The sequence below is a fragment of the Magnolia sinica genome, chromosome 10 (genome assembly GCF_029962835.1).
Source record: "Magnolia sinica isolate HGM2019 chromosome 10, MsV1, whole genome shotgun sequence".
In the NCBI taxonomy this organism is placed as follows: domain Eukaryota; kingdom Viridiplantae; phylum Streptophyta; class Magnoliopsida; order Magnoliales; family Magnoliaceae; genus Magnolia; species Magnolia sinica.
The window spans coordinates 45,020,061-45,031,235 of NC_080582.1; positions in this window are offsets into that span (position 1 = coordinate 45,020,061).

The window sequence follows — 11,175 nt, forward strand, 5'->3', positions numbered from 1 at the left end:
AGCTTTATAAATGCTTCTTAGCATGAGTTAGTCCACTCAAATGAGACATCCTTCTGAAGGAGGTTACTCAATGGTCTAGATATTTGGCTAAAGTCCTTAATGAATCTCCTATAAAATCATGCATAATTAAAAAATAGCGAATGTCGCATATCCTTTTGGGAGCTAAAAAATTAGCAAATAGATATATTTTGGTCTTGTACACTTCAATTCCATTAGATGAGATCATATATCCAAGGACAATTCCCTTTTGAACCATGAAATAACACTTTTCCCACTTTAAGACAAGGTTCTTCTCTTCACACCTTGTCAGGACCAAATTCAAGTGCTTGAGGCACTCATCAAATGTACTTTTAAAAATGGAGAAGTCATTCATAAATACTTCCAGAAAATGCCCAACCATGTTTGAAAAAATACTAAGCATGCATCTCTGGAATGTCGTAAGAACATTATATAGCCCGAATGGCATCCTTCGGTAAGCAAAGGTCCCAAAGGGGCATGTAAAATCGATCTTCTCCTGATCTTTAGGAGCTATCTCAATCTGATTGTAGCCCGAGTACCCTTCCACGAAGCAATAGTAGGAATGACTAGCTAATCTTTCCAAATTTTGATTAACAAAAGGTAATGGAAAGTGGTCTTTTCTCATGATAGTGTTCATCTTCTTATAGTCAATGCACATTCTCCAACTATTGGTAACTCCAGTTGGCACGAGTTCATTGTTGGCATTGGCTATGATGGTAATTTTGGACTTCTTAAGCACCAACTAGGTTAGACTCACCCATTGACTATCAGATATAGGGTAGATAATACCCACATCCAACAGTTTCAACACCTCCTTCTTAACCACATCCCTTATGTTTGGATTTAATCGGAGTCATGGTTGCCTTCATGTTTTGGCATTCTCCTCTAGGTTTGTTTGGTGAGGGAAATCAAGGATTCAATTCCATTGAGATCCACAATAGTCCATCCTATGGCACTCTTGTGGTTCTTAAGCGTATCAATTAGCCTACTCTTTTGCTCATCATCCAAGTGAGAAGAAATCACCATTGGATATGTGCCTCATTAACCTAAATAAACATATTTACGCTCAGGTGACAATGGTTTTATGTCAAGCTTTGGTGGCTTGATGGTAAATGGTAGAGGCTTTGAATTTAAAAGGGGCAATTTTTTAAAGCTTGGCCGCCACCGATTTGTTTCAAGTACTGGTTCAGAATTCGACAAAGCACTCGCTATATTTAAAATCATGTGATCGTCAGAATTCATGAAGTGAGCGATATAAGCTTCGAAGGGGTCAGAGATCGTAGTCAATATGAGCTCTGTAAATGCTATGTTATAATTCTAGCACCCAGTATTGTCAAATTTTATTGTGCCAAACTACTTGGAGTTAGTATCTTGTTATGATAAGATGGAAAGTTCAATATCACCATCATCAACTCTTCTACATTTTCAAGATTTAAGGACATTGCCAAAGATCGAAAACAAGATCAAGTACAAGAATAGAAATTCAAAGCTCAAGTTAAAGTTTAAGAACACCACCTTATGTCTCAAGAACACAAGCTCTAGCTCATGCTCAAGTTCAAGACTACAAGGTCAAGCTTCACGTACTTCAAGATAATCGAGTTACCGAAGCGATCGATGTTTCAATGTTTCAAACTCACATTTAAGGTATGAATGACCCTAGATTGACCATAGGTTAGGTCATGTTAATTACATATTAAATTTGGGTCATTGTATAAGTTTATAGGCTTTTCTTTGACTGGACCTAGCCTTTATTCGACTAGTCCAGGCACTAGCTCGACCAGTCCAATGATTTTTTCAACTAGTCTAAGTTCTGTTGAAGACTTTTCAAATTTTCTATTGGACTCTTGACCAGTGGTGCACACTGCTCAACCAGTCGAGTGAACAATGCTCAACCAGTCGTGCAGTGCTTGACTCAAAGTCCAACAAAGGTCCCACTCGACCAGTCGAGTAACGGGTTTATCCTATCGCGCCAGAATTTTTGAAATTTGGTTGGTGCTTTGACGAGTCAAACTGAACCTTAGTCCAGTTGAGGGAATAGTATTTCTGCCTATAAATAGAGGACATTTCTCAAAATTATTCATCAATTCCAAGCCTAATCAAGTCATCACTCTGAGAGATAAGTCCCCGCAATTGTGAAGCTATTACTTATTCATTTTAGATTCTTTTATAGCTTTTTGTATTTGATTTTGAGATCTCTTTATTCAATTATATTCTATTAAAAAGAGAATTTTAATTTACCCTTTTAAGATCAAAATCAAATCAAGCTAGCCCCAGGTTGATTTAATTTAAAAATCATTTAGACTTAGAACCCTTTCATTTGTGAGATTAGACATTAAACATCTACGTCTATATCAAATTGGTTCTACCGGGCTACATCGGAAGAAGAATCTTCAGATAAGTACAATTTCATTTTTTGTATTTTTGGTTTGTGAGATTTAACCGGGAAAATCTCATTGTGGGGTTTTTGTGATTGTGTAAGCCCATTTGAAAAACACAATTGTAAAGGTTTTAAGGTGAACCCTGGAAAACCTTATTTCTTAATGAAAGTCAATATCCCATGGGTGTGGATATTGGGAGTAGAGTAGTTGTGTGGCTATTTGCGAATAGTTGGTGTACACACACAAACCGCTATAATGCTCGGAGTTTGGATGATGGTTGTGATGTATGTGTGGTGCTGAATGTTGTAATTTTCTTTATGCACTTGTGGTGAATGTTATAATAATTTAGTTTATTTCCTTCGCCCTATTCTCAATTTGAGTTTTTGATACTTACCAACGTTCTAGACATCAGGTTGTCCTACCATAAACCTTGGTTTGTAGTGAAAGGTTGTCCTTAGAACTCAGTTTGTATAAACCTCTTAAGACTAGTGCATTTGAGGTTGCTATTAAATTGTGCTATTTGTCTTTGTATTCTGCATTTATTTTTATTTGGCATAGTCTTATTCACCCCCACCCCCTCTACGACTTAGAGTTCAGCCTTTTCAAGTGGTATCAGAGCCTAATAGCTCATTCATTTCCTGAGCTAAGTGATCTCGAGCTTTTAATATGTCAAATTTTGATAGTCTCTCTATTACTAGGCCTCTACCTTTTGATGGCTCCAATTATGCTTATTGGAAAGCCGGATGAAGATCCTTTTGAGGTCCATCGATGAGAGTGTGTGGCAAGCCACGGTGACTAGATGGAACCCACCTACGTCTGAAGTTCTAGGCACTGATAGAACTAAGTCTGTTTTAAGTTACACCTTATTATTCATGGACCACTCTTCAGAAAAATGAGAGTGGTGCCAATACCAAAGCTTTAAACGCAATCACTTGAGCACTATCACCAAATTAATTCAAAAGAATTATATCTTGTGATACTGCAAAGAAAGCCTGGGATATCTTAGAAATGACACACGAGGGTATGACTATCGTCAAAAAGTCAAAACTTCAAATCCTCACCACTAGGTTTGAGGAAATACATATGGAAGAAAGTGAAACATTCATGGACTTCTATACTAAATTGAATGACATAGTCAACTCAATGTCGAGTCTTGGAGATAGCATCCCAAAAAGTAAAGTTTGTGCAAAAATACTGCACTTCTTGCCCGAAAGGTTCAATTCTAAGGTGACTGCCATTCAGGAACTTCGTGACATGGATAATATGAGGGTTGAAGAGCTTGTTGGTTCTTTATAAACCTATGAGTTGAATTTTAAAGCTCCTAAAGGTAAGTCCATAGCCCTTAAGTTATCTAAATATATTTCTAAAGATAATACTAGTAATTCTAATTGTGAAAATTCAAAAGATGATATGACATTATTAGCCAAGAAGTTTTATAAGATTTTCAAAAGCAAAAAGAGAGTTGATTTTTAAAAACCCTCTGAGAAGAAAAAGAGTAAATCTAAAAATTGGAAATCTCTTAAAGACAGCCAATGCTTCAACTACCGTGAATACGGGCATTTGACAAACAAGTGTCCAAAGAAGGATAAATCAAAGAAGAAAGGTATGTTGGCCACATGGGATGACTCGTCTTGCTCGGAAGCCTCTTCTGAGTTAGATGATTCATAATTCGAATCTACTAATAAGGTCAAGGCCTTAATGACTCTAGCCAGAGTCACTTCCACAGATAGTTGTGATTCAACTTATGATTAAAATTTGAGGAGTGACCCTGAAAACAATAAAGATTTACAAGATGCCTATAATGCCCTATACAGGGAAAGTTGTAAGATAACTGTGAAACTTAAACTTTAAAAAGAAAAGTTTTTAAAGTTAAAAGAGGATTTTGAAAACTTAGTTTTAGAAAAATCACATCTTTCTGATTATTTTGAAAAGACTAAATGTGATTTAGATTTCAAAATGTCCCAAGTTGAAAATCTAAAATCAGAAAATGAAAAACTAAAAGTAGAAGTCTCTTCTCTCTTGAGTTCAAAGGATACTTGGAGGTATGCCCAGGGTGATCCTAAACTAGAAAAATTGCTAACTGGATCAAGGAAATGTGGAGATAGATCTGGTCTAGGCTATGATAAAAATATGCCTCTAAAAAATAAGATTACTCTTCCTAAGTTTGTTAAAGGAGACTCCTCCAACTCAAAAGGGAAAAGTCTGAATCAAAATGGTTTTAAAAATCCTAAAACTTTTCAAGCTACAAAACCTAAAAATAACCATATCAATTTTAAAAATCAGAATTATAACCCTTAGCTGAAAAAATTATGGATCTACTCAAGGAGCTTCTGAAATCTAACTCTAATGGTAGAATATATAACAACTATAAGCACAGAAAAACCAACAGTGCTCCAAAACCCAAAAATGGTAATGAAATGGGTCCTTAAAGTTACTTATCTGGTTGCCCACACTGCTTTCAAGGCTTTGAGTTAATAAAATTGGTACCTAAACAGTGGTTGCTCTAGACACATGATAGGTGACAAAGATTTGTTCACCAACTTCTAAGATATGACTGATGGTTCAGTCACAATTGGTGATGGTAACAACTGCAGAATAATTGGCCAAGGTACGGTTCAACTCTTCAATCTTCCTCCTTTTGAGAATGTTTTGTTTGTAGAAGGTCTTAAATATAATCTCTTAAGCATTTCATAAATATGCGATAATAAACATAGTGTAAAATTCACTAATCAAGGATGTGAGATTTCTAATGAGAAAGGTTTTATGATATTGACTGGTCGCAGAACATCTAGGAATTGCTATATAGTTAGTAACTCTAGCTCGTCTAAATTATCATGTTACATGGTCCAAACCAATGAGACCGAAGTATAGCATAAACACCTTGGGCATGTACACTACTGAAATCTATATCGACTGAGTAAAGGCGAATTAATAAGAGGTCTACCCAAATTAAAGAAAATGGACAAAATTTGTGGCAAATGTCAAATTGGGAAACAAACTAGGAGTAGTCATAAGAAAGTGAACTCCGGTGCCACATCTAAACCCCTTGAACTCCTCCCATGGATCTCATTGAACCTACCAGAATGGAGAGTCGAGGTGGAAAGAAATATTTTCTTGTAATTGTGGATGACTTTATCAGATATACATGGGTAGCTTTCATGAGAGAGAAGTCTGAAACTCTCGATGAAGTGAAAAGGATACTCAAGTGTATCCAAACTGAGAAGGAATCAAATGTTTCAAAAATCCGAAGTGACCATGGATTGAAATTTGATAATAGCAATTTTAAGAAGTTCTGTAGCGATCACGGGATATCGCATAAATTTTCTACACCTAAGACACCTCAACAAAATGGGGTTGTTGAAAGGAAAAACTTTGTGCTTCAAGAAATGGCTAATGTTATGTTAAATAGCATGGAATTACCTAAAAATATATGGGCTGAAGCTGTGAACACTGCATGCTATGTAATAAACCGTGTTTATACTAGAAAATCAAATGATAAGACTGTATATGAACTGTGGTTCAATACGAAGCCCACAGTCAAATACTTTTGAGTTTTTGGCAGCAAGTTTTATATTTTGCGTGACCGCGAAAATTTAGGGAAGTTCGACACTAAAAGTGACGAAGGGATTTTTCTAAGGTATGCTCTAAATAGTTGAGCATATCGAGTTCTCAACAAGAAAACCGGTGTTATTCAAGAGTCCATTAATGTGGTCATAGATGATCACCTGAATACACCTGTCTCTAGTTCAGAAGATGATGAAGTCTCTATATTTGATAAACCAGACTCTTCATCCAATCAAAATGACACTGAACTGCGGTCAGTTAAAGACTATCCAACTAATCAAATTCTTGGGAACCCTCTCACTGGTGTGCACACTCATAAACAATTAGAAAATATATGTAATCATGTATGCTTCACTTCCCAAATTGAGTCAGCCAATGTAAAAGAAGCGCTTACTGATAAAAATTGGATAGTAGCCATGCAAGATGAACTAAATCAATTTGTAAGGAATGATGTGTGGTATTTGGTTCCTAGACCTAATGATAAACATATAATTAGAACTAAGTGGATCTTTAAAAATTAATCTGATGAATTAGGAAATATTATAAGAAACAAGGCAAGACTGGTTGTACAAGGGTACACTCAGATAGAAGGCATCGATTATGATGAAACCTTTACCCCAGTAGCTCATCTTGAATTTATCAAATTATTTATATCCATTGCTTGTTTCAAAAAGTTCAAAATTTATCAAATGGATGTCAAGAGTGCTTTCTTGAATGGTGATTTACATGAGGAAGTATATGTAGAACAACCTAAGGATTTTGAAGACCCTAAATACACTGATCATGTTTATCGCCTGAAAAAGGCGCTCTACAGTTTAAAACAAACTCTCAGGGCATGGTATGAGAAGCTGACTAAGTTTTTACTAAGTCATAACTTTATAATGGGGAGTGTTGATAAGACACTGTTTGTAAAGAAACACAATGATCCCATACTCATAGTACAGATATTATTTATGGTTCTACATGTTCTAACTTGACTACTGAGTTTGCAAAATTGATGAAGTCCAAGTTTGAAATGAGCATGGTTGGAGAACTGAACTACTTTTTAGGTCTATAAGTGAAACAACTTGAAGACGAAATTTTATTTTCTCAAACCAAGTATGATCTAAACTTGGTGAAGAAGTTTGGTTTTGAGAGTGGCAAAAACTTCGATACTCTTATGAGTACGACTCTTAAGCTCTCTAAGGATGCAACAGGTAAAAGTGTTTATCCTAGGTTGTATCGCAGTATGATTGGTAGCTTATTATATTTAACTGTGAGCAGACCTGATATAGCATTCAACGTAGGTATCTGTGCTAGATATCAATCAGATCCTAAGGAATCTCACCTGATTGCTGTCAAGCAAATTATGAGATATGTCGCAAGCTCGGCCAATCTTAGCCTTTGTTATCCATATGATACTAATGTTCAATTAGCTGGTTATACGGATGCTGACTGGGCTGGTAATATAGATGACTGAAAGTCTACAAGCGATGGATGTTTTTATGTCAGGAATTGTTTAGTTTCATGGCATAGCAAGAAACAGAGTTCCATATCGCTATCCACAGCTGAGGCTGAATATATTGCAGCCAAAAATGCATGCACTCAGCTTGTGTGGATGAAAAGAATGTTAAGTAACTATGGATTTGTGCAAGATACTATGGTATTGTATTGCGATAACTCTAGCCCAATCAATATCTCTAAGAATCCCATCCAGCACTCATGAACCAAGCATATTAACATTAGATATCATTACATTCATGAATTAGTGGAAGATAAAATCATTTCATTGGATTATGTTCAAACTGAAAATCAACTTGCAGGCATTTTCACCAAACCACTTGATAGAAACAGGTTCTCTAAATTAACACTGGATATTGGTATGTTTAATTTGATCTGAAATTATTGTGTCTACTTGTACTATTTTTTGCATATTTTTATTTTAAAAATTTCTGGATTTCAAAAATTAATAAAATTGAGAATTTCTTTTTGTTTGCACGATCAGTCGAGTATACATTCGACCAGTTGTGGCACGACCGGTCGAGTATGTACTCGACTAGTCAAGATGCGTGGTTGGATTACTTTTAATGTGAAAAAAAATCACTTTTTCTTCACTTTCTTCATCTTCTCTAACAACCCCTTCTCTGACCGGTTGAACCCACCTCCAAATACAACTTGGTTAGTGCGTCATTTTCATTTTTCTTTCAGATTTAGGTTCCTTGCAACTCTATTTGCTTGATTATAAAGTTTATTTCAAGTTTTCTAGTGGTTTCCTTGCATTTTTTTGGATAAAATCTGATTTGTGTGAAACCCTTAAATCCTTCTTGCATTCTATTTTTGTTTCTTGCAATTGAAGGTAGATCTAAGAAGAAAACAACTCGTGGTCCTTCTTCTTCCTGTTCCACACCTATTGCGGTGCGTACTCTTCGACCACCCGAAGAGGACTCAGAATATGTACAGGACATCTGTCTCCGCAACATCATTGTTGAACGGATCGTCAATTCTAACCATTTGGTTCAGTTCAATACCACTCCCCTCCTTGTGGCTGTAGGATGGGATAACATATTGAATTGGGGCGGACCCGCATATCGGTCCATTGCACAAGCCATGTATGCATGTATTAGTGATGTTTCTATTGAAAATTTCACCTTCACTATTATGTTTAGAGAAGGTCCATTTCTAGTAGATTGTTACTTGATCTCTAGCTTGATGGATGTACCAGTTAATGATGAAGGGATTCCAATATCCACATTGACTAAGAGATTGAATGAATCTGAAAAATGTCTTTTAACCAGAAGTTTATGCAACATGAACTTGGAATGGAATTTCGGGATTGCGCTCTGTGCCAATCAGATGTTACCCAGATGCAGAGTACTTCATCGTATCTTTATTTCTAATGTTTACCCTAGATCTGGTAATAAGGCTGAATTAACTTCTTTCATGGTGCGCATTCTTCATTCTGTTGTTTCTGGTATTTAAGTGTGTCTTCCTTCATTAATTTGTTATATTATAATCTAATTTCGTTTATACCCGGGGCATAGCGATATTCCTTTCGCTTATTTGATGACCACCCTTGCTACTCATTGTCGCTTGGTCATGCTATCTAGAGAAGCTCCTATTTCCCATCTTCCATTCAACAACTCAAATATCAACAAGATGAAATTAGAGTTGGCTCTTGGTCAAGTTGAAAGGGATGCTGAAGGAGCTAGAGCAGAAGTTGGAGAGGAAGAGGCACTACCCACTGACGACATGAATATGGATGATCTGTTTGATGAGTTAGAATTTGATTCTGAGGTTGATCCTGATTTTCAGCCATCTAATTTTGATGAGCGGTTGAGAACCATAGAAGAGAAGGTGGAAGGTCTACATGTATCCCATGAAACTCAATTTAAATATATGCGCAAGTACCTTCGTCACATGAGCAAGGGATTACATCAAATTGACCCATCTATTCCTCCACCGTCTTCTTCTGGTTCTAACTAGTGTTTTTATTTATGTTGAGCATGTATTAAAATCTTAAACTTTACTTTTGCTTGGATGATCTTTGGACATGTTTTTATTTGCTACTCTATGGACATGTTTATGCTTGATGATGATATATACTAATTGATGCTTGGACATGATGTTATTCTACTAATATTAACTCTCTTAATTCATACTCTTCTCTTACATTTTTACTTCAATCATCTATGCATTTAGTTACTTTCCTTTGTCATACTGTGACAAAAAGGGGGAGAAATGTGATTGGAATGGTATATGAGTGGTATATGATGATTGATGGTATATGAGTGGTATATGATGATTGTTGGATGTGGGTTGTAGAGACATATGTGTATGGAAATGCATATTTTTTTGTGCATATTTTTGTTTGGATATGTACAAGTATTCTACAAATCACCTTGCTTGAATTGAGGGGGAGTAATGGATTGAGGGGGAGTAGTAGTAAAATTGCCTTGCGATGTGTATAAACTGGTGCATGATTCTTTAGTCCGTTTTGTCACAAATTTGACAAAGGGGGAGATTGTAAGTGCTATGTTGTAATTTTAACACCCGGTATTGTCAAATTTTGTTGTGCCAAACTACTTAGAGACAGTATCTTGTTATGATAAGATGAAAAGTTCAAGATCACCTTCGTCAACTCTTCTACATTTTCAAGATTGAAGAACATTACCAAAGATCGAACACAAGCTCAAGTACGAGAACAAAAATTCAAAGCTCAAGTTAAAGTTCAAGATCACCACCTTATTATGTCTCAAGAATACAAGCTCTAGCTCATGCTCAAGTTCAAGACTAGAAGGTCAAGCTTCACGTACTTCAAGATAATTGAGTTACCGAAGCGATCGATGTTTCGATGTTTCAATGTTTCAAACTCACATTTAAGGTATGAATGACCCTAGATTGGCCATAGGTTAGGTCATGTTAATTGCATATTAAATTTGGGTCATTATATAAGTTTATAGGCTGTTCTTCGACTAGTCTTAGCCTTTGTTTGAATAGTCCAGGCACTGGCTCGACCAGTCCAGGAATTTTTTCGACCAGTCCAAGTTTTGTTAAAGATTTTTCAGATTTTCTGTTGGACTCTCGACCAGTGGTGCACACTGCTCGACTAATCGAGTGAACGGTGCTCGACCAGTTGTGTAGTGCTCGACTCAAAGTCCAGCAAGCTTTTCTAGTCCCACTCTACTTGTCGAGCAGGTCACTCAACCAGTCGAGTAACGGGTTTATCCTATCACGCCAGAATTTTTAAAATTTGGTTGGTGCTTCGACGAGTCGAACCGAACCTTAGACCAGTCGAGGGAATAGTATTTCTGCCTATGAATAGAGGACATTTCTCAAAATTATTCATTAATTCCAAGCCTAATCAAGTCATCACTCTGAGAGATAAGTCCCTGCAATTGTGAAGCTATTACTTATTTATTTTAGATTCTTTTATAGCTTTTTGTATTTAATTTTGAGATCTCTTTATTCAATTCTATTCTATTAAAAATGGAATTTTGATTTACCCTTTTGAGATCAAAGTCAAATCAAGCTAGCCCTAGGTTGATTTAATTTAAAAATCATTTAGACTTAGAACCCTTTCATTTGTGAGATTGGACATTAAACATTTACGTCTACATCGAATTGGTTCTACCGGGCTACATTGGAAGAAGAATCTTTAGTTAAGTACAATTTTATTTTCTGTATTTTTGGTTTGTGAGATTCAGCCAGAAAAATCTCATTCTGGGGTTTTTGTGAT